This window comes from Lissotriton vulgaris, chromosome 3_1 (assembly GCF_964263255.1).
Source record: "Lissotriton vulgaris chromosome 3_1, aLisVul1.2, whole genome shotgun sequence".
Classification (NCBI taxonomy): domain Eukaryota; kingdom Metazoa; phylum Chordata; class Amphibia; order Caudata; family Salamandridae; genus Lissotriton; species Lissotriton vulgaris.
In genome coordinates this window covers 1,961,495,921-1,961,520,973 of record NC_141689.1, presented here as the reverse complement: position 1 = coordinate 1,961,520,973, position 25,053 = coordinate 1,961,495,921, and positions in this window count along the sequence as shown.

Sequence of the window (25,053 nt, the reverse complement as noted above, 5' to 3'; positions counted from 1 at the left end):
GTGAACAATTAGGGCTCAACATTATTGTAACACCTTGTTTTCCAGTTATTTATTCTTGTAATGTAATTATACAAGCTAAACCTCACAGTTCTCAACAATGCAAACTATGACTATATTTTTGCTAATGTGCACTCCTCCATAAGGCACCTGCAAAGGAGAGAAAACATGAAACTTGCAATGCCTTTACTAAAGAAAATTCACATGGTGAAGTGTCCATTGAGCATTGCTGAATGTGTGTCTCTTCCCATTTGTGGTTTGTGTAGTAAAGAGTTGCATATAGTTAGGGAATGCTGGGGTAAGAAGGAAGAAACCGCCAGATTCATTAAAGAAAATAGCGCTCGCAAAGGGCCAGATTCTGAGAATCTGGCCCTTTGCGAGAGCGATTTTTGTATTTGGGATTCAGCATCCCAAATGCAAAAATCGCTATTTGCTAATTCGCATATTTGCGAGGATTTACATTTAAGGAATCTCTATTTGAGATTCCTTAAATGTAATTCATAATCCATTTTACAATTGCGAAATCGCAATTTCGGGCCGCAATTTACCGCGAGGTCAAACCTCGTGGTAAATTGCGAAAACTCAGAAAAATGCATTTAAATGCATTTTTCTGAGTTGCACGTTACACACACACATGTCCTTTGGACATGTGTGTGTGCAACTCCTGTGTTAATTTCCATTGCAGGGGTGCTACAGGGTGTCCTTTGGACACCCCTGGCACCCTTGTACTCGCAATCTCATTTGCGATTAGCTAATTGCTAATCGCAAATGAGGAATGACTCCCCATGCATTCCTATGGGCCTTTTGGCCCATAGGAATGCATGGGGAGTTATTCCTTATTTGCGATTAGCAATTAGCTAATCGCAAATAAGGAATCAGTGGGAATCACAATTAATATTGCGATTCCTACATGAATACCGTTTTGCGAGTCTCAAATAGCGATTCCTTATGAATCGCTATTTGAGCCTCGCAAAACGGCCCGTTCATGAATCAGGCTGCAAGTTCTATTTTCATGTGTAAGTGAGTGATGGTGTTAGGCAGGATGTACTTGATCTAAGCTCATGATGGTGTCCTACTTGAGGAGCACATTTAAGGAACAGAGGCCCTTAGAAAATATTCTTTCTAAGTCACAATTCAGCAAAACAGAAGCTAGGGTGGTCTTTCTTTGACCTTTGGAGAGTTGTATGTGCAGTAGTAGCAAATATGAATCAGTTGGGTGATTCTTTCCTTGTCGCAAATGGCTGGCGTTAAAAGATGGGAGGTGGTCTGGTAAAATGACTTTGCTCTGACTCTACTGGCTTTGAATTTGTCCTTCTAATTCAACTATATTCTCTCTTCTCAAACAGTGTGTCAAAACAAGGCACAACCTCTGGGACTCTGCCAATAAATAGTTTAATGAAAATATTCTTCAAATGCAGATGTCTTCAGTCCATAAGTCTCAAACTCTAAGTTTATCTTAACACCCAGTGTGAGACAACATTATGGATCCTGTAGGCATGTTCTAATGTCTAAAGGTAAATGCATTCTTAATTTTTCATCTTTCAATAACTGAGTAAATTCAGTATACTGCTGGGGATTGTTTCACCGTGATGATCAGAGTCAGCATGCTACAGTTCACTAAAACATATTATTCATTTCTAGGGATATAGTAAAGCAAAATAAACCCTAAAAACATTGGAACAAAGAAAATAAGTTGTTTTAAATTTGGTGTTTTTTGTCTTTACTGTGAAATACACAAAATATTGGTTCTGCTGATGTAAGACAGAAATAGTGTGGGCAGTATTAAAAGTGAGTCAGAATGTTGTCAGTTCAATTGAATGCCTAACAACCATTCATTTTGGAAAATAAGGAAAGAACAGCTTCAACAACTTAACCACCCCCGAATAATATCACAATTATACCCGTGATGAAAAATATGGACTGTTTTGCAATATCAGTGGTGTTTTTAACCATCATGACCACATACATCCCTCTTCCGTAGCACCAGTCCATGTCTTAAGTCCACCACAGATGCAAAATGTGGGGTCACAACTCCGCCTCACTCCTGTACCTATAAAGTGTCCTCCTTCCTCTAGAGGAAAATAAGATTGAACAACTTCTCGGCAGATTCTTGCATTTCTGAAATTGTTACTTCCTGATTAACTTTGAACTTGTGATGGCAGAGCTAATGCCAGAGTTAATGGCAATAACATATATTAATCTTAGTGAGAGTCTTGGAACATTTTTCCTCCACATAACAAACGTATTTCGCAGTTAAAGTCAAGTTCATCTACCATTTAGGATTATCCATATTTATTATGAGAGCACTACTAAAATAATCCTCACAACACTAAGTCAATTGATAAAGGAGGAGGATACATTGTCATCTTTTCAAAGGGCTGTGACGTATCCACAATACATCATATCATTGTTCTGCTCCACATTGTGTGTAAATATGCATTCCATAAGCAAATAAAACTTGCGCAACCTTTTACACCTTCATATCCCTCTTTGACCTGGTAAATAGAGAGAAGCAAAAGTGAGCCAAGCTAAAAGATTCCATCAATTGCCTTGTCCCTGAAACATTGTGTCAGATGTGGAAAAGGGAAGCAGGAAGACACACACCAAGTCTAAGATATGACAACTATGAAGCATGGTCACTTCTTCACCCCTTTACTGTGTGCCTCTAGATAAACGTACTGTTTAACTAAGACATTGAAGGTGGTGGAACACCTCTAGAAAAAGTCAATTATGAATTCGGATTGGGGAGTGCTGTCTTGAAAGAATTAAGAAAGGGCAAATACTTAGGGTGTTAAGCTTATCAATACACCGAGTTGAAAATTCCATACTGAACATGCAGGAGACAAATTCATATGTTCTGAAAGAAATCATTGGAGCATCTTCTTGTCCCAGGCATACAATGTAATGTCAGCCAAACATGGAAGTACCATGCCAGATGGTCTGGTCAACTGTGGTGCAAAGATGTGATCACTGTCAAGATAAGGGTGAGTGTGCTGCTGTTGCTCCTAAAGTGTTTCCCATCGATAGCTCTCGCCGAAGGTCTCATTCACTAAGCTGCACTAGAATGAATCCAGAAAAGCCTACACCAATATGGCACTAAACAAAGGTATCAGAGCTCACATTCAGCAGAAAGAACGCATGGGCACAGTTGGAATTTCTTATTACAGCATAGATGCCTTCTATGGTCAAGGAATATGTGTTAGACCTGTCAGCCTTAGGGTGGTCTCCCCTAAATTATTTTGCCTACTTACCTTCAATTTTTGCTGAAATTCGTTTTTGTTGTCCTTAGGTCTCTGTGCACATTGCTACTGCTAACCAGTGCTAACGAACTTGTGCTCACTCACCTAAACACAGTTTTAGTGGCATATACTTAATTGACATATTTAATTTGCTTATAAGTCTCTTGCACATTGGTACACTATATACCCAGGGCATGTAAATTAAATGCTACCAGTGGGCATGCACCTCTGATTGCGTCACCCACTTATTTAGCACTTTAATATGTGTCCCCGGTCTGCTAATGCCGCCTGAATGCAGTTTTAAACTGCCATGTCACTTGGCATTTAAGCCTCCTAGGCAAGCCTTAAACTCCCCTTATAACATATAAGTCAACCCTGAGGTAGGCCCTAGGGAGTCCATGGGCTGGGTGCTGTGCAATAAAGAAGTTGGACATGCACTTTTAAGTTTTACATGTTCTGCTAGTGAAAGACTCCTAAATGTGTTTTTACTACTGTGAGAACATGAGAGACTCCTCGATACATTTATTATGCTGTAATTCCTAAGTGGGAGCAGGTAGATATGGCAGGATGGGGGGTGGAGTGGAACATAGCCCCACTTACACCTGTATACCCTGTGTTCTGCTTTCACACAAAGGGCCTAACAACCCTATATTGTAACTTCAGCCAGCTTTGAGCAAGAGCAAGGGAGTCAGAAAATTCCATGCACTTCAGAGAACGTTTACAGAAGCTTTTCCTACCTTTCACAAGAAGGGCTCCAAATTTTAAAAATAGAACCTTCTGACATAATTTTCAGTTCACTACTGGACCTGCCGAAGGACTCTGAGATGACTGTATCCAGCTGTGACATTGCCAAATGGCTGCTGTACCTGGAAGACCTGCATTTGCTGACTAGAGCCTGCCTTGAACTCTCAGAGTCCAGCCCTGCTGTTGAGCCCTGCATCTTCACCTGTACCCAAGATTGCCAGAAGTATCTCCAAAGGCTAGTTTGCTGGCCTCCTGTTCAAAGCCACAGACATAAAAGGCTCCCACCATCCTGAACCTGCACCCGGACACTGCCTCAGTGAGCCCTGCATCCATGGTTGGAATGCTAAAGATGCCCAGATGGCTAATTCCCAAAACTGAGGACTTAGAAACAATTTGGCCATAAACTGCTCTGAGAACCAGGAGAAGACTGGGACCAATCTGCTCATCTATCCGCCCGAGGTGCATTGCCGGTTAGATTGACTTCGCTGTTTCTCCTACCACGTTCATCTCCGCAGCAGAACATCCTTTTCAGTGGTTCTTCGCTAAAGGGGTACCAGACCTCATGGAACTCTCTTCAAATACAGCCCTCTGACTCGTCTTGCTGGAGTTTTATGACTTCTATCCTGATGACTAAGTCTGAACGTGGAAATCTTCACCACGGCTTAGACCCAAGGCCATCTGAAGATGATGATACTTCCTCCTTGTGCATCTCATGCAGTCTTGCCCCGCTGAACTTAACCTTCTCAGACCATTCCCTTCAGGAATTCTTTTAAGTCCAAAGGTAAGATCTGACTAGGCCCGATCCACTTTTTGTATCTGAACTGAACTTCATTGTGGTTGGCCTTAACTTTTGACTGTGAACCGATCTCACGCGATTAGAGGTCAGCGGTTGGAGCGTTGATCTTTTAGGTGCTAGTTTTCACTAAAATGGTAAAATTCAATACTCCAGTTCTACTGCTTTGATTTTTGTCATTTTGGAGTCAAACTATTTTTTACAATGTGCCTTATATATCAAAATATACTCTTTTTTCAAAATTGGTTTGGGATTTTTCTTGTGCTATGTTTTCACTTTATTACTATTTGTGTGCTGTATTAAATTAAGTAGTAGTCGCACTTGTTATTTGCACTACTTAAAAGATCAAAAGTACGCTGTGAAGCGCTAACTAAAAATAAGTTTTGACAATCAATATTACATGGACAATGAAGGATGCACTTGCATAGCCATTCATGCGATATTATATTCATTTGGTACATGATTGAATTTAGCACATCACATTGTTAACCACGATCATGTATTTTAGCCTATTTATTCTGCACACAAAATGAGACATAATCAATCGAAGAATTGTTTACAGGTACCCAAAGTATTGTAAACTTTTCTAGTTTATTAACTCTTGGTTCTTTTGACATGTTGACAATATTTCTGAGTAGTCATCAAAGATATTTGGATATTCCATGGACGATTTACATGCTTAACCCCAGGTAGTGACCATGGCATAGTTACCAGTGCATGGTCTGATATTGTTATCACACTAACCTCTATACAAAGTTTCATAGGGTATTTCTGCTGTTGTGAGGATTACATCAATTCTTTATCAATTTAAGAGACAGGCACCAGTTTAAGAGAAATATTGGGTGGGAAAACCTTCTTGCTTGCAGCAGTAAATATGTGCAATTCTCTCCCTAGATCTTTAAGGTTGAAACCTACCTTTCTGTTATTTCATGAGCAACTTAAAAGCTTTTTATTTTGCCAGGCCTTCTAAGTCCTATATAAACAACAATATTTGGGCCATAAGTAGCTTCACTGCACAAAAACTCACCTAGAGGCCACTGGTGATAGTGGAAGCAACAAAAGATAATTAGCATGGCTTAACATTCTTGAGTAGTGCTAATGTGAGTGCTCAGAAAATGTATAAGCCTGATCCTTTGGGTGTTGCCCGAATATCAACAACATGAAATTTAAGGAGGATATAGGGTATAGCCTTTTCCTAGGATCTGTGGTGTGACGATCAGAGCTGTAGACTTTGGACCTGGAGAGCCAGGTTCAAGTCCTGGCATCAACTCAATATCCTGCAAATCCTTTATATCCCTGTGCCTTTAACATATGATTTGACATATGTAATTTGGTGCTCTTGAAAAGCACTATGCAAAAATATATTTTCAAATTATTCTCTATGGTAATTTTAATACGAATATGGACTGACTGCAGTCGGATAGTTGGTAGTCGAATTTATGGCAATGGGATCTTACTTAAAGATGGCTGCAACATTCTGAGATTTGATTCTGTGCGCGCTTTTTAAATTACTCTGTTGAAATAAAATATATATTTCCACTCCAATCTTTAGTTGTCAGAAAAATCCACTCCCTGCATTCTCTACTTCCTTTTGCAAGAAGTAACAGCCACGCACATCCATTGGAAAGTGTGAACCAACCATTTGATATTAATTACAGATCAAATTTCTTTTCCATTTAATAACACTATTTGTATAGTGTATATCTGGTGTGGGGTAATAAAATGCTTCATGTGTCACATGAATATACGGAATTTATTTTAAGCAAAATGTAAATAACATCACTGGGAAGAGATTGGAAGGAAGACATAGCTGTGTAGGTAAATCTTGAAGAGATCAGCCGTCAGAGCCTTTTGTAAAAATAGATCTACATTTAGCCTATATCCTTCAAGTAGAAGGTTAAAACTGATTGGTGGCTGGCCATAGAAGGAGGTCTGGTTCAGAGTCTTACATTTTTTAAGTTTTAGTGTAAAAAAGCCAGAATTTGCTCTTAGTATCCCTTGATCCTCCTTAATGATGACATTATTTCTCCAGTTTGCTGGTAAACTGAGGTGTATTGGTGCTCATTGTTGGAAGCTGGCTCTGTATATACTATACCAGAGTAAGGTATAGTGTGCATAGAGTCCATTGGAACCCCAAAGGTAGCCAGAGGTAAAATTAGATAAAACCTTACTCTCTATTTCTGGTAGTCTTGTTGAGCAGTAAGGCGGTATCAGAGGACAGTGTTAAGCATTTGTTGTGCTCACTCAGTCAGTAAATGAATTCACACACTCAAAGACTGAACTTCAGACCAATTGTTTTTGTATAAAAATATTCTTTTAGTTATTTTATTTCTAGAACCAAGCAAGCCTTGCACAGGTAAGCAATAAATACATTACAGTAATAAATGCTGATTGTAAAACAGTTCAATTGCAATTGTAAATGTCCTATGGTTTGACACACAGTATTGTTTCAGGGAAATGCAATCACTTGTAAATACAGTACTTAGACTTGAATGGGATTTTCAGTAAAATAGCAGGTAAGTTACCTTTGGATTACTTTTCTTACTCAGAGCTGTATGCCTTGATGCAGCACTGGGACATTTCCTGTAAACAGGTGAGTAAAAGTGTGTTTGTTAAATCGTACAATTTTAAAGAATTTCTTTAGGTTTCAAAACTCCACACTTAGAAACTTTTTCAGGAAAAAGGGTCAATGTTATCCTATTCAGGAACATATGGTAATCGGTTTTTAGGTAAGTAATCGGTCTTTGGTGTTGAGGTTCTGGGGTTAGAACAAGGGTTCCCCCAGGGTCAAGGATGCATTCTTGTTACAGTCTGAGCAGCACTAGGGCGGCCAGGTGCAGAGTGCTAAGGCCCAATGTTATCCAATGGGGGATAGGGAGCCTCGGTTGGTGGCTGCTGGCAAGCAGGCCACTGGGTTGTGGGTGTAAAGCTCCTGGACTTTAGCTCAGGGCAAATGGGGAAACACCCTCAGCTGCACTAGGGCAGCCCGGTGCAGGGTGCTGTTTCGAGGTTGGATGTCCTGTTGTTTCCAATGCAGAACCTCCGGTTTCCAAAAGCTCTGCAGGCAGGGAGACGAAGGACTTCTACCACTTTGAGAGGTAAGCTGGGAAATTAGGGGATGGTTAGGCACCATTGTTTTGGGCACACAAGGCCGTGGGGCATCGGGTGCAAGGCTGTCTTTTGGGGCAGGATCTTCTTACTAGCACCTGGTCGCGGTTAGGGGTGCCATCTGAATTTACACTGCAGGCATCAGCTGGAGGCTTGAGGGAGGTCAGGGGTTGCTGGATATCAGTTCAGGATTGCTGGGGTGACCTCATGGTGTTTGCCAACACGAGCTCGAACAGTGGACAGCGGTTGCAGAGTGGGTCGGATTTGCAGTTTCTCGCTGCTGCCAGAGGTTTCAGTTGAACAAATCCGGTGTGCACAGGAGAAGCAGTCTTAGGAAGTGAAGGCAGGCAGGCCCTCCGTGGATTTTGAGGTTGCTGGCTGCAAGACACACCGAGAGTTCGCAGGAGCAGGTTCAAAGGGTAGACAGGCCGGTAGGGCTTTCAACAAATCAGTGGGAATCTATGTGTGCCCCTCAATACTAGATTTAGGGGCATTACAGGTAGGTAAAAGGCAGGGACAAATGGGCCCCTTCCCTGGGGTGGGTACACTCCCTATTATGCCACCCTCCAGAGGGAGGTGGGCATGTGCCTGTCCCTGGTTGGCTGAGTCCCCCCATCTTCAAGATGGCATGGACTGAGAGATGTGCTTCGCCTCGCATCCCGACCTGAGGGGTGGAGTTGGCAGAGGTGGGCGCACCTCTCTTTCTCACTTTTTTTTCCCACTGGTTATCCCGCCCAAAGTGGGGGGTCAAAACCAGTGGGGACCAGTTGCTGAAAACAGCAATTGGCCTGGGGAAGCTCATAAAGGTGGTAAGCCTTTGAAGCTTCCCCTTCGTGAACCCTGCCCATCCTGGGGGAAGAGGATGGCACCTCGTCCCAGGATGTGCATTGCTTCAGGCCCCAGAGAACAGCAGGCTATCGATGCAGGGTTCCAGAAACATGTCTGGTGGTGGCAGCTGAAAGCAGCCCCTCAGCCTGGACACTAGTGGTAGGTTCGTTTTCAGGGGGCATCTCTAAAGTGCCCTCTGTGTGCATTTTTCATGAAATCCCACACTGACATCAGTGTGGGTTTAATGTGCTGAGAAGTTTGACACCAAACTTCTCAGTTTTCAGTGTAGCCATATGGTGCTGTGGATTTTGTATTGACAAACTCCCAGCACTATATACTCTTAATGGCAGCACTGCACTTAAAATGTCTATGAATGGAGTTAGACACTGTAGGGATACACGGCTCATGCACCTGTACCCTCACTGCTGATATAGGGCACCCAGCTAGAGGGGTGACTGACCTATGTCAGGGCAGTGGTTGTAGGCATGGCACACAGAGATGTGTGACAATGTCGACTTTTCACTTTGTTCTGCACAAAAAGGTACAGGGCCTCTAAGGGTGACACAATAAGTGCTGCAGCCCTCAGAGGTCTTCCCTGGTCACAGTGCCCTGGGTACCAGTGGTACCATTTACCAGGGGCTGACCTGTAGCCAGAGATGCCAATTGGGTAGGGGTGGGTGGCAAATTCCTTTCCACTCGCGGAACGTGCGATATTTTGGCTTTTTTGCATTCTGCGCGGAACGGGTAAATATCAAAACCTCTGCGATCCGCAGCGGAACGGAAGCATCTTCATTGACAATATGCAGGGCAGGATTCTTTCTGGCACAGTGCTCCTGTCACAAAAATGAAAGCTCAACAGGAAGCACTTACAGATATAAATAAAGCAGGTGCCCGTGAGCTTTATCGAGACTGGGCAGGTGTGCTTTCTCCCCATATCTACCCTCGAAAATTAGCTGTGATGCTTGATGGAGGCCTTAGCATCATTGACTTTCACGAGCGCAATCCCCGTGCAGTTCCTGTGACCAGGAGCTTCTTTCTCCTCATCTGCTGCTCTGATCAGTCTCTGACCTTTTATAAACACAAGAGGCATGTGAACTCGCATAGAAGAAGCCCGTCCGTTTGGCACCGCCCCACACACTAGCAGTGTGAACCGTCATTCTGCCCTTTACCCACTATGATGGACAGCTGAGCTCACTCAAGGAACCCTGGTGCCTTTCGGCGCGATGGCAAAGCTACACACACATGGTCCCTGGAGACAACTCTTCTGGCCCTTTATGCAGCTGTAGTATGGGAAAAGCACTATACATTTACCCAACGAGGTAGCACTTACTGATTAGCCAGTAGAAAGTACTCCAGTTGAGTAGAGGTATCGCACAAAACGGTGGCGTCTTCTTGGATAAATATGCAGGGCAGGATTCATTCTGGCACAATGCTCCTGTCATAAAAACTAAAGCTAAAGCATTTACAGATATAAATAAAGCAGGTGCCCGAGTTTAAGCTCAAATTCAGTAACTCATTAATCATCGCAAAAAAATCGTGAGCTTTGTCGAGACTGGGACGGTGTGCTTTCTCCCCATATCTACCCTCGAAAATGAGCTGTGTTGCTTGATGGAGGCCTTTGCATTTGCATCCTTGACTTTCACAAGCGCAATCCACGTACAGTTCCTGTGACCAGGAGCTTCTTCTTTCTCCTCCTCTGCTGCTCTGATCGGTCTCCGACCTTTTATAAACACAAGAGAGGCGTGTGAACTCGCAAAGAAGCCCCGCCCCGGAAATCTCCGCGAGCACGTGAAATTCCGTGTGTTCGCAGAGATTTTATTACGTTTTGTGCAATTTTACAAAAGGCAATTTCACAAATTCCACCCACCCCTACAATTGGGTTCGTTTTGGGAAAGGAACATGGGCCATGGGAAACTGATTTGCAGGAACGCAGGGCACATCAAGTCAAATGCATCAGTAGTCTGGCAAAAAAGTGGGGGGTTACTGCAACAGAAACCCACTTTCCTACACACATGATGTATGAAATGCTGCAGTTACTTTTGGTTTCGATTGGTAGTCAGAGAAGCTATAATGGAAGTGGGATGATGAGATCATGCTTTTAGGCTTCTTTTGATGAGACGGGCTGCTGCTTGTAGAAAATTCATGCATACAGCGGCTTGAATCCTATTACCATCATTTAGTTATCAGAGCACTAGAGCATGAAAAAATTCTTCTGAAATCTTTAGAAATATTTTGACAGTTTTGGTTTTATAAGGGGAAGTACCTGGGATGATGCTGCTTTCATGAATTTGGAGCTCAATGATATCATTTACAAATTTTGGATAATAGTGTTGCCCAGTAATTTCGAAAAAGGAACTAATATAGGTGAAATTCCAATGTGTGAAAAATGATCCCAACCATTCTTGTACTTGGAGTGAAGATTCTTTGGTGAGAAGTAGAGATTTTCAATTTTATTAGGGTTATTCTTTCAAGACAATCCAGCGTATTAGTTTTTCAAGGATATTTTAAAAAAGTGTTGTTGTCCGACTAGTTCAAGTCTTCCAGGTAGAGTCATATGCGTACTGATGGATAGTAACACATGTTTAAAGAAACATCTGGACTAGCAGCTGTATGTATATATTAAAGGCGTAGTATGATAAAATTGAGCCATAAGTAACTTCACATTTTAGGGGCAAAATGCGTGACAAAAACAGTCTAATTTCATGAACTGTGATCTTAAAGAACTAGAATCCTCTTAAGACTGATTTCTCCATCCACGTTCAGTAAAAAGGATGGTAAGTAACGCCTTACTGTCAATCGCAGAGACCGGAGCCAATTACTATTAAGACTAGAAGGCATGTGTCACCATTGATCAGGACATGAAGTATATCAATCAGTACCTGCAGAGTTGCTTTTTTCCATGCATCCATATAAGTATTCCGTCTGAAAAAAGTTCAGGGGATTCCCGTTGGATGATTTGTGTCTCAACTTTTATTTTAAAGATTTCTCAGCAGTGAATATTGGAGTTCTGGAAGGGTGCTTCCAATGACTCTTCTGAGGTGCTTTCGGGGTATTCATAAAGCTGAATGCTAGAAAATAAGAATAGGTGTATCTAATTGACATACTCACATAGGCGAGTTCAGGGACGCAACTAGACATGAACTTTGGAGGGGGGGCTAATATTACAACCCCAGTGGTTGTGCTATCACTTTATGCAATGGGGATAGACACATCTACAAAGCAAATATGAGATCACACATTCAAATATGTCTAGTTTTAATGTTATGACACATGCGAATATTATTTGTGTATGCCTGTATTCTTGGTTTAGAAAAGGGGGTGGTGATGAACAGAGTGTCTGAATTAAGCAGACCACTCTTACCCAGTTCAACGATCAGGGCTTGATCCATCACCGTTATTTAGCTCACTGCACCATCCCAGCTCAGAACCTGGCTATATGCAAATTAGTCTGTCCCTGGCCCAGTGCATCATGGGAACAGGGCAGACCAAACTACCAAGCCAATTCTTCACCAGAAAGGAGACAAGCTTCCGGGGACCGGTTTCTGGCATTTCAGCCGTCGTCGGCCCGGCTTGCTTGAATCCTGATGGTGCAGTGAGCAAGGGACTCATGTCTGAGTATTCCCTGCCACACCTATAGTGGCCAAAAACGATTCAGAAAAGGGGGTGGTGATGAACAGAGTGTCTGAATTAATCAGACCACTCTTACCCAGTCCAAAGATCAGGGTTTGATCCATCACCGTTATTTAGCTCACTGCACCATCCCAGCTCAGAACCTGGCTATATGCAAATTAGTCTGTCCCTGGCCCAGTGCATCATGGGAACAGGGCAGACCAAACTACCAAGCCAATTCTTCACCAGAAAGGAGACAAGCTTCCGGGGACCCGTTTCTGGCATTTCAGCCATCGTCGGCCTGGCTTGCTTGAATCCTGATGGTGCAGTGAGCAAGGGACTCATGTCTGAGTATACCCTGCCACACCTATAGTGGCCAAAAACGATTGAGAAAAGGGGGTGGTGATGAACAGAGTGTCTGAATTAAGCAGACCACTCTTACTCAGTCCAAAGATCAGGGCTTGATCCATCACCGTTATTTAGCTCACTGCACCATCCCAGCTCAGAACCTGGCTATATGCAAATTAGTCTGTCCCTGGCCCAGTGCACCATGGGAACAGGGCAGACCAAACTACCAAGCCAATTCTTCACCAGAAAGGAGACAAGCTTCTGGGGACCAGTTTATGGCATTTCAGCCGTCGTCGGCCCGGCTTGCTTGAATCCTGATGGTGCAGTGAGCAAGGGACTCATGTCTGAGTATATCCTGCCACACCTATAGTGGCCAAAAACGATTCAGAAAAGAGGGTGGTGATGAACAGAGTGGCTGAATTAAGCAGACCACTCTTACCCAGTCCAAAGATCAGGGCTTGATCCATCACCGTTATTTAGCTCACATCACCATCCCAGCTCAGAACCTGGCTATATGCATATTAGTCTATCCCTGGCCCAGTGCATCATGGGAACAGGGCAGACCAAACTACCAAGCCAATTCTTCACAAGAAAGGAGACAAGCTTCCGGGGACCGGTTTCTGGCATTTCAGCCGTCGTCGGCCCGGCTTGCTTGAATCCTGATGGTGCAGTGAGCAAGGGACTCATGTCTGAGTATACCCTGCCACACCTATAGTGGCCAAAAACGATTGAGAAAAGGGGGTGGTGATGAACAGAGTGTCTGAATTAAGCAGACCACTCTTACCCAGTCCAAAGATCAGGGCTTGATCCATCACCGTTATTTAGCTCACTGCACCATCCCAGCTCAGAACCTGGCTATATGCAAATTAGTCTGTCCCTGGCCCAGTGCATCATGGGAACAGGGCAGACCAAACTACCAAGCCAATTCTTCACCAGAAAGGAGACAAGCTTCCGGGGACCGGTTTCTGGCATTTCAGCCGTCGTCGGCCCGGCTTGCTTGAATCCTGATGGTGCAGTGAGCAAGGGACTCATGTCTGAGTATACCCTGCCACACCTATAGTGGCCCAAAATGATTCAGAAAAGGGGGTGGTGATGAACAGAGTGTCTGAATTAAGCAGACCACTCTTACCCAGTTCAACGATCAGGGCTTGATCCATCACCGTTATTTAGCTCACTGCACCATCCCAGCTCAGAACCTGGCTATATGCAAATTAGTCTGTCCCTGGCCCAGTGCATCATGGGAACAGGGCAGACCAAACTACCAAGCCAATTCTTCACCAGAAAGGAGACAAGCTTCTGGGGACCGGTTTCTGGCATTTCAGCCATCGTCGGCCCGGCTTGCTTGAATCCTGATGGTGCAGTGAGCAAGGGACTCATGTCTGAGTATACCCTGCCACACCTATAGTGGCCAAAAACGATTCAGAAAAGGGGGTGGTGATGAACAGAGTTTCTGAATTAAGCAGACCACTCTTACCCAGTCCAAAGATCAGGGCTTGATCCATCACCGTTATTTAGCTCACTGCACCATCCCAGCTCAGATCCTGGCTATATGCAAATTAGTCTGTCCCTGGCCCAGTGCACCATGGGAACAGGGTAGACCAAACTACCAAGCCTATTCTTCACCAGAAAGGAGACAAGCTTCCGGGGACCCGTTTCTGGCATTTCAGCCGTCGTCGGCCCGGCTTGCTTGAAATTGATGGTGCAGTGAGCAAGGGACTCATGTCTGAGTATACCCTGCCACACCTATAGTGGCCAAAAACGATTGAGAAAAGGGGGTGGTGATGAACAGAGTGTCTGAATTAAGCAGACCACTCTTACCCAGTCCAAAGATCAGGGCTTGATCCATCACCGTTATTTAGCTCACTGCACCATCCCAGCTCAGAACCTGGCTATATGCAAATTAGTCTGTCCCTGGCCCAGTGCATCATGGGAACAGGGCAGACCAAACTACCAAGCCAATTCTTCACCAGAAAGGAGACAAGCTTCCGGGGACCGGTTTATGGCATTTCAGCCGTCGTCGGCCCGGCTTGCTTGAATCCTGATGGTGCAGTGAGCAAGGGACTCATGTCTGAGTATACCCTGCCACACCTATAGTGGCCAAAAACGATTCAGAAAAGGGGGTGGTGATGAACAGAGTGTCTGAATTAAGCAGACCACTCTTACCCAGTCCAAAGATCAGGGCTTGATCCATCACCGTTATTTAGCTCACTTCACCATCCCAGCTCAGAACCTGGCTATATGCAAATTAGTCTGCCCCTGGCCCAGTGCATCATGGGAACAGGGCAGACCAAACTACCAAGCCAATTCTTCACAAGAAAGGAGACAAGCTTCCGGGGACCGGTTTCTGGCATTTCAGCCGTCGTCGGCCCGGCTTGCTTGAATCCTGATGGTGCAGTGAGCAAGGGACTCATGTTTGAGTATACCCTGCCACACCTATAGTGGCCAAAAACGATTCAGAAAAGGGGGTGGTGATGAACAGAGTTTCTGAATTAAGCAGACCACTCTTACCCAGTCCAAAGATCAGGGCTTGATCCATCACCGTTATTTAGCTCACTGCACCATCCCAGCTCAGATCCTGGCTATATGCAAATTAGTCTGTCCCTGGCCCAGTGCACCATGGGAACAGGGTAGACCAAACTACCAAGCCTATTCTTCACCAGAAAGGAGACAAGCTTCCGGGGACCCGTTTCTGGCATTTCAGCCGTCGTCGGCCCGGCTTGCTTGAAATTGATGGTGCAGTGAGCAAGGGACTCATGTCTGAGTATACCCTGCCACACCTATAGTGGCCGAAAACGATTCAGAAAAGGGGGTGGTGATGAACAGAGTGTCTGAATTAAGTAGACCACTCTTACCCAGTCCAAAGATCAGGGCTTGATCCATCACCGTTATTTAGCTCACTGCACCATCCCAGCTCAGAACCTGGCTATATGCATATTAGTCTGTCCCTGACCCAGTGCATCATGGGAACAGGGCAGACCAAACTACCAAGCCAATTCTTCACCAGAAAGGAGACAAGCTTCCGGGGACCTGTTTCTGGCCTTTCAGCCGTCGTCGGCCCGGCTTGCTTGAATCCTGATGGTGCAGTGAGCAAGGGACTCATGTCTGAGTATACCCTGCCACACCAATAGTGGCCAAAAACGATTCAGAAAAGGGGCGTGGTGATGAACAGAGTGTCTGAATTAAGCAGACCACTCTTACCCAGTCCAAAGATCAGGGCTTGATCCATCACCGTTATTTAGCTCACTGCACCATCCCAGCTCAGAACCTGGCTATATGCAAATTAGTCTGTCCCTGGCCCAGTGCATCATGGGAACAGGGCAGACCAAACTACGAAGCCAATTCTTCACTAGAAAGGAGACAAGCTTCCGGGGACCGGTTTCTGGCATTACAGCCGTAGTCGGCCCAGCTTGCTTGAATCCTGATGGTGCAGTGAGCAAAGGACTCATGTATCAGTATAGCCTGCCACACCTATAGTGGCCAAAAACGTATTCTTGGTTTAGCACATTAAAGCCAGATCTCTTGGCTTTGCCAATACTTACCACTGAGATAATAAGCAATGCTGGAGCTTCAAGAGTGCCCATCAGACCTGTGAGCATGAGATGACTACAAGATGGCAGGTACTGAGCGATTATTGTGCCAGGTGTGCATATCTGACACAAAGAAAAGATAGCACTGAAGCCTTATTGGAAAAGTGTCTTTTCTCACTGAAAGCAAAATAAACTGCATAAAAAACAAATGTTTCCAGGGAACAAGATGTTTGTGAGAGGATCTCAAAATGAAAACAAGGAACTGCTCTGACAGACATTGATAGGTGATTGATGTGAACTCTATTAAAGGTGTAGAGTGTGTACTTGGATAAAGAAAATTATGCAGGGCTTCTATCTGGATTTCAAAATCATGGGGATTCACCAAGAGCTTAAAAGGTAGGGGCATTCACAGAGTGGAATAAGCTGAAATACATGTTCATAATGTAAAAACATGTATGTGTTTATATTTATATAGCCTGGACCTAGCTAGAGCGCAACAAAGCATTGTACCATATATGGAGTGATGGAAGATGATGCAAGATTATGCACATGAAGTGGGGGATTACATTGCTAACTTCCACACACACACTTATACTGGCATCATAGTTTTTTTTCTTCAGTTTTGTACACTGTGAATTTGAACTTGCATTTAAGAGGTTCATATGAGCACCAGATACATAACATAAGTACATCTTTATTATAATAATTTTTTTTAGGCTGGGGAGTTTAGGTGATTTGCCCACAATCACAAGATGTTGAGCCGATGGTGTGACTCGATTCTAGTTCCCCCGCTTCAAAGCCAGCAGCTCTGGGTGTTATGCCACATCATCTTCCTACATTGGTATCACAGTGCCATGCTAGATTCAAAACTGTTTTCCTAGCTTGATTTAGTCAGTACATCTGATCTACTTCCTTGGTTGATGTAACAAAGAACGTTAAGGATGTAGCTGAAGATGTACCTGAAGATGCTCCAAAAGTTCATTTTCACTAATCCTTGTGAACAATAGTATTCTTTCGATGTGTTCCTCAAGGCATTATGTTGTGTTCCCATGGCATCTAGTGAGTGGCCTGAATGCAAATTATAGTGGTATGTAGGTATTACATAGGGGTTGCACTTTAATTACGTTGTCTCTTGTTTAAATTTCAGGTTTTTCTATGAGCATATATAGTATAGTTTAATGTACAACATGATATATAACATAAATGTTTACATATTTCTTTTTATTTATTTATTTATTGTCTTTTCTTAGCCATAAGTATAACAAACAATTAAAAAATTAACATAGTGTAAGAAAGAACATAAATTAGAGCATACGTAACATGTGAAGATAAAAAAATACCAACAAAGTCCAATCAAGTAAATATCCATGAGCATAAAAGAGAAGGACATGAGAAATATACGAATTAGAAGAAATAGTTGTATAATTAGAATAGGAATATAGGGAGGATAATGCAAAAAAATATAGAAAGACAATAATAAATTAATCCCATAGGATACTAAACCAGACCCTTTTAAATTTTAACCAAGAACGTGGGCCTCTGGCCTTAGCTAGTGCAAGTTACATTTCGTATACTTGTCTGTGTAAAACCTAACATGCGTTAATGCTTGGGCTCTTGCTATTAATCCATGCTCGCGCTATACATGGGTGGGCATATGCTATGACAATTGAAACTAATAATCTATCGTAACTTGCCATGTTTGTGTATTGTCCACAATACTACTTCCCTCCCTCTGAGCTAAACATTATAGTCGTGGAGTAGTGTAAGTGTGGAGGATATATCTATCCAGAATGTGTTCATCCTTGGACAGGTAACGAACATATGTCTTAAATCTGCAGCAAAAACTTGGCATTTTGGACAGAATGATTGGCCGAGGGTTGGGACGTAGCCCATTTGAAGATGAGCTCAAGGGTGTAGTACTGCTAGAAAACTGTCCGATATTGCTGAAGTTTCAAATTAACAGAAAGTATAGCTGCATCTAACGTATTCAATGAGGCCTGTATTTCCTCGCCTGTAATATCGGTTTTAATTATCCGGCTTAGTTTCGCTGCTATCTGAAGACTGTCATTGCTAACAGCTGCAAGAAATTTCTGGTAGACTAACCCGAGAGCTCATCGCCCGGAGACAGAAAATTATGCCGATAATACTTCAGAGGGACTTCCCTTTTCTAATAGCCTCTGGCCCCATAGGAAATAGTCCCTTACTTGCAAAAATTTGAAAAATGTACTCTGCTAAAGCCCAAACTCATCTTTCAGGGCTAAAAAAGATCAAAACCCTTGTCCATCGTACAGCTGTTCAAGTTCAAGTTCAAAAATGTATATAGTGCACTACTCACCCAGAGGCTCTCAAGGCGCTTGAGGAGGCGGGAGTATTTACTTATCGAATATCCAAGTTTTTAATTGCTTTCTGAAGGAGAGGTGGTTCTGAGTTAGGCGGAGGTGGGTGGGGAGAGAATTCCAGGTCTTGGCCGCTAGGTAGGAGAAGGATCTTCCCCCCATGGTGGATCTGTGGATGCGTGGAATGGCGGTGAGGGCTTGGTTGGATGAACGTAGTTGGCGGGTGGGGGTGTAGAAGGACAGTCTTGTGTTGAGGCGTTCGGGTCCTAGGTCATAGAGGGCTTTGTGTGCGTGGGTGAGGAGACGGAACGTTATTCTCTTGTTGACGGGGAGCCAGTGGAGATCTTTTAGGTGACCGGAAATGTGAGCTTGACGAGGGATGTCCAATACAAGTCTGGCTGATGCCTTTTGGATGCGTTGAAGTTTTTTCTGTAGTTTGGCTGTGGTTCCGGCGTAAAGGGTGTTTCCATAATCCAGTCGGCTGGTGACCAGTGCGTGGGTGACCGTCTTTCTTGTTTCAGTGGGGATCCAGCGGAAGACTTTTTTGAGCATGCGTAGGATGTTGAAGCAGGATGATGTGACGGCATTGGCTTGTCTGTTCATCGAGAGGGAGGAGTCCAGGATGAAGCCCAGGTTACGTGCGTGATCCGTTGGTATGGGTGCGGTTCCCAGGGCTGGTGGCCACCAAGAATCATCCCAGGCCGAGGGGGATGACCCTAGGATGAGGACTTCCGTTTTATCCGAGTTTAGTTTTAAACGGCTGTTCTTCATTCACTCGGCTACTTCGTTCATCCCATAGTGTAGGTTGGTTTTGGCTGTGTTCGGGTTTTTGGTGAGGGAGAGGATCAGCTGGGTGTCGTCTGCGTAGGAGATGATGTTGAGGTTGTGTTGGCGCGAGATGGATGCGAGGGGACTCATGTAGACGTTGAAGAGGGTGGGACTGAGTGATGATCCTTGTGGTACGCCTCAGATGACTTCTTTGGCTTCTGATTTAAAGGGGGGGAGGCAAACTCTCTGTGTTCTTCCGGCGATGTTGCTGAGGCGTTGTATTAGGGTGTTATGACAGACTGTGTCGAAGGCTGCGGTGAGGTCAAGTAAGATGAGGGCAACTGTTTCTCCGTTGTCCAGTAGTGTTCGGATGTCGTCTGTTGCTGCGATAAGGGCGGTTTCAGTGCTGTATTTGGCTCGGCAGCCGGATTGTGAAGGGTCAAGGGATGTGTTGGATTCGAGGAAGGCGAGCTGACTATTGACGGCTTTCTCAATTACTTTGGCAGGGAATGGGAGGAGTGAGATGGGGCGGTAGTTCTTAAGTTCGGTGGGATCTGCTGTGGGTTTCTTGAGAAGGGCGCTGAGTTCGGCATGTTTCCAGATTTCCGGGAAGGTAGTGGAGTTGAGGGAGCAGTTGATGACATTGCAGAGGAAGGGTGCGATGATGGAGTCTGCTTTGTTAAAAATGTGGTGGGGGCATGGGCCGGTTGGCGATCCTGAGTGGATGGAGTTCATCAGGCGGATGGTGTCTTTGGTGGTGATTGTGTTCCAGGCGTAAAGGATGTTAGAGGGCGGTGTTGGTTCGGAAATGGGTGGAGTGGACATGTTTTCGGACTGGTTGTCAAAGCTGTTATGTATTTCGGTGATTTTGTTGTGGAAGAATGAGGATAGAGAGTCGCAGAGGTCTTGGGAGGGAGAAATGTCGTTAGTGCTGGCGGTGGGGTTAGTAAATTCTTTGACGATGTTGAATAGTTCCTTGCTGTTTTGGGCATTGTTGTCAAGTCGATCCTTGAATGCTGATTTTTTGGTGGATCGGATTAGTTGGTGGTGTTTGCGGGTGGCGCTCTTGAAGGTGGCTAGGTTATCAGTGGTTGGGTTTTTTCTCCAGGTTTTCTCGAGAGTACGACAGAGCTTCTTGGATTTCTTAAGGTCATTGTTAAACCAGGGGGCTTTTTTGCTACCTTGCTTGATTAGATGGTTTTTCAAGGGTGCAAGTTCGTTGGCACTATGGGTGATCCATTGGGTGAGGTTAGTGGCTGCTTGGTTTGGGTCCGATGATTTGGTGGGGTGATTTTGGTGAAGCGATGTGAATAGTTGTTTGATGGTGATTTTGTTTCAATTTCGTTGAGGAATAGGTAGTGGGGGGTTGTGGGTCGTGGAATTTTTGTAGTTGAAGTGAACGCAGCTGTGGTCCATCCAATGGAGAGCTGTGGTGTGATCGAAGGAGATGTACTTGCTGGAGGTGAAGATAGGGTCGAGCGTGTGTCCGGCGTAGTGGGTGGGGGTGTCTACCAGTTGTTTGAGTCCTAGATTGGCCATGTTATCCAGAAGGGTGGTGGTGTTGTTGTCGTTTTTCTTTTCCAGGTGGAAGTTGAGTTATCCCAGTAGAATGTAGTTTTCAGAGGGGAGGGCATGTGGGCTGATGAAGTCAGCGATGTCTTCGCTGAATTGTGTGCGGGGTCCTGGTGGTCTGTAGATGAGGGTGCCTCTGAGTGTGGTTTTGTGGTCGGTGTGAATCTGGAAGTGAAGGTGTTCGCCGGAAACGAGGTTGTCGTCGGAACAGGTCGTGATGCGGATGGTGTTCTTATGGACGATGGCGATGCCTCCTCCTGTTTGGTTGATGCGATCCTTTTGGATGATCTTGTAGGCTTCTGGGATGGCTATGGCGATGTCGGGCGCTGATGAGGCGTTCATCCATGTTTCTGTGAGGAAGGCGACGTCCGGCGATGTAGTGTCGAGTAGGTTCCAGAGTTCGATGGACTGAGCGGGTGTTGATCAGGATGCACTTTAGGTGGTTAGTGTTGGAGCCTAGTTTGGAGTTAGTGGATTTGGTGTGGGTTTTGATGCAGTCGAACTTGCAGGTGTGGCAGGCGAAGGGTCACTGGATGTGTCCTGGGGCGGCTTGGTGGCAGTCAGGGGGTCGGCCGGGGTTAAGGGCTGAGAGGGTTGCGGCATCATAAGTAATGCGGGCAGATTGGGAAATGCGGGGGCCAGGGGTTCTGGCGCTGGGCGCGGTCCAGGCGCGGACGGACGTGGATGGGCTTACCTTTGGCGCACCTTCGGCGCGCATGGGGCGCATCCGCTGCGCGTGAACGCTGCGCGCAAAAGCATCTGTCATATATGGATAATGGAGGGGGCGGGGCGAGGGAGGAGCAGCTGTGTGGCGGGTGCGGGCTGGGGAGGCTGGCTACGAGGCACAACAAACAAAATGGCAGCGATAAACAAACCTGATACAGGACGAGATTGGGGCAGACAGATGAATGGCGCTATGGGCGGTAGTACCAGGACAATCAGGCAATACTAATTATAATTCAAGTCCAGCAATGCGAGCGCAAAAATAACCAAGCATCAATTTTATTACAGGCAAGCAGTCAGAGCTGCGATGCAATCAGGCAATAATAATAGTTTTTTAAGTCCAGCAATGCAAGCGCAAAATAACCAATCTGCAATGTTATTACTGCCAAGCAGTCACAACTACGATACCCAAGCAGCAATCTTGTTAAAGCAAGCAGTCAGAGCCAAGCGCTGCGATGTCCGGCCAGAGAGCGTGGGGAGCGACCTCTTCTCACGAAGTCAGAGAGGTCATAGCGCTGCATACAACGGAGCGAGCCTAAACAGTCCGTGGGAGGGAGGAGCAGCTCGGAGGCGGGTGCGGGCTGGGGAGGCTGGCTACGAGGCACAACAAAGAAAATGGCAGCGATAAACAAACCTGATACAGGACGAGATTGGGGCAGACAGATGAATGGTGCTATGGGCGGTGGTACCAGGACAATCAGGCAATACTAATTATAATTCAAGTCCAGCAATGCGAGCGCAAAAATAACCAAGCATCAATTTTATTACAGACAAGCAGTCAGAGCTACGATGCAATCAGGCAATAATAATTGTTTTTTAAGTCCAGCAATGCGAGCGCAAAATAACCAATCTGCAATGTTATTACTGCCAAGCAGTCACAACTACGATACCCAAGCAGCAATCTTGTTAAAGCAAGCAGTCAGAGCCAATTTTTTCTGTTTGTATCTTTTATGTAACGCATGTAATCCTTCTTAGTCCTATGTTTTGCAACTGGTTCTTATGTTAAGCGTTCTGACACCTTTGGGTAAAGTTTGCGTATAAAATCGCATTAAATAAATAAATATGTGCGTGCACCGTGCAGATATCTGGTCGGGGTGTGAAAATGAGGGGGGGAGGGAGGTGCCGGGGGTCGGGGCGCCTCCCTCCCAGGCCTAGCTAGCAGCTAACTGGCTAAATCAATCTGCCAGCCTAAGTGTCTAGCGAGACCTATTGGCTATGCCAATGCTTATCTCATATATGCTTTGAGTATGGAAAGCAAAGAGCGCTTGGACGCCTTCCAGCAGCAGTCGTGCTCTACAAAACCCCTTCACTTCACTTCACTTCACTTCAAGCAGCAAATGCCTTCTTCGTGGTGCTTTGGTCTTGAGATAGATTGTTCGTTGGTGATGTTTATGTCGTCATGTGAGTTATACTGCAGTGTGGTTGGTGGTCTTATTCAATTATTTTCAAATTACAAGTTTCCAAGCACTAGTTCGATTTGTAGTGTACCGACTTGAGGCATTTTGAATTCCACCATGTTCTCCAAATATCAACTTATGAAAATATACGTTTTCATCTCGAATTCACCCTTTTCTATTTTGGTACACATATATTAAATTAACAAAGCAATAGCTTCTAATTTAACAGGCATGGTTGCACACAGGAGAGCTACTTATTATAGGTAGCTGGTGAGCTTCTCCTTGGGAGGCCTGCACAAGACATAGCGCTCCACACAGTCCCACAACAAACAGTGCAGCGCGTGTGTTTAGGGCCGGATGCTAGGTTGCACCAGACATGCAGAGAAGGTGCAACTGCCATGCGTTCGGGTGTCATGCTCTTGAAGACAGTACAAGTGCATTGCCCAGCTCCCGTGCACCAGTGAGTGCCTTGGCGCGGGATAAAACTTCTATGGGTGGCTTCTGCACAGGCCAGCATGTCAGTATGGAGGCGAGGGCCGACTGCAGATCACCTTCGGCTCGTTGCAACGTGGTCTGCTGTATTTGGGAAGATGGGTCCTCGCCTCTTCTTGTCCCCCTACTCCTCGCTCCTGAGAGGGGGTTTAGGGGTGGCTGCCACATCAGGGTTTACTGGCTGCCAGTGCAGCTAATTGGGCAGGCTTTTGGGTCAGTGCCACGGGGCTTGCTGTACTTTAGGGAAGGAGCTTGCTGCACTGTTTGAACATCTCCCCCTTCATATTGCGCTAGAGGCAGGCTAAGTGGTTGTAGGGGGTAGTGCTGGCAGGTTGGGGAGTTGGTGAGCAGCAGTGCTACCCTACAGAGGCGGAGCGGCTGCTGCCGTAGGGTAGCAGTGCTGCAAGGGCCCCAGTGGCAGACACGGGACAAGAGATGCCCCACTCTTATTTTGGGAGGGGGCGGAGTAAGCTGGGAAAGTACAGCAAATGTACTACCCATAACAAATTATTTACATCTACGTTTTCTTCTATACTGGTTGTTTTACTTTCTCAATTTTACTTTAATACTAAATACGATTTACCTTCATGATATCACAGCGCACTACAAGCTACTTTAACAGGCATTATGCAAACGGATTGGGGGAAATTATGCTGTGCCTGTGCCAACACGCACTTCACAGTCACAGACAAGAAGATGAAGACACTCACTATACTGATGACTGCAGAAGGCAGGCACGCACCACGACTCATGACAAGCAGTGGTCAGGTCACAGAGTCACGACAGGTCTACTACAGAGTCTGTATACACACGCTCCTCGTGACTCTGCCTCGTCGTGTTGTTGTGGCACGCCAGGCGCAGTGACGTCACGTGCGAAGCCACATGTGATTGGCCATACTTAGCACAGCCACCACCCTCGCGCGGCACCAGTGCTGAACTCTCTGCCAGTGTATACTCAGCCAATCCTGGTGCAGCTTAACAGCGCCCGCTGCGCCAGGATTAGATAAAGAGCAGGGTTAAAACTGCCCATATGAGACCCGGGGGACCTGGGTCCCTGCCTGTTTGCGAGCTACAGGAGAGGAGGAGGAGGGAAGGGACTACTGCGTGTGCGTATGCGTGGGCCAGTCTTAAAAAGTGACTAGTACAAAATGCGCACACACAGTACTGCCTGCTGCGCTATTTCTGCTCAGCTGGCTGCGCTGTCACTCACTCCCACAGCCCCACCCTTCCGCAATGTCCGATTCTGGGGCTTGTTGCCTGGTACAGCTGGCTCTCATTAGACTGTGAGTACGCTTAGGATAACATAATTTATTTTTGATTCTTCTCACATTACCATATCTAATTAAACGCGTGACGTGACGACTGTGGCTAGTTGGGCAATGCCCCAACGCCCCCAATGGACCCACCGCCACTGCTTTACGAGCTTTGGCGACTACCAGGGAATCAAGGGGGAAGCGTCCTTTAATGAAAACCGGATCAGCGGGTAATGGTTTACATTTTTTTATCAACCCTGGGTATCAAAATTCATACACAAACCGGATCTTTAAAAATTTCATCTGCAAGTCTCATCCT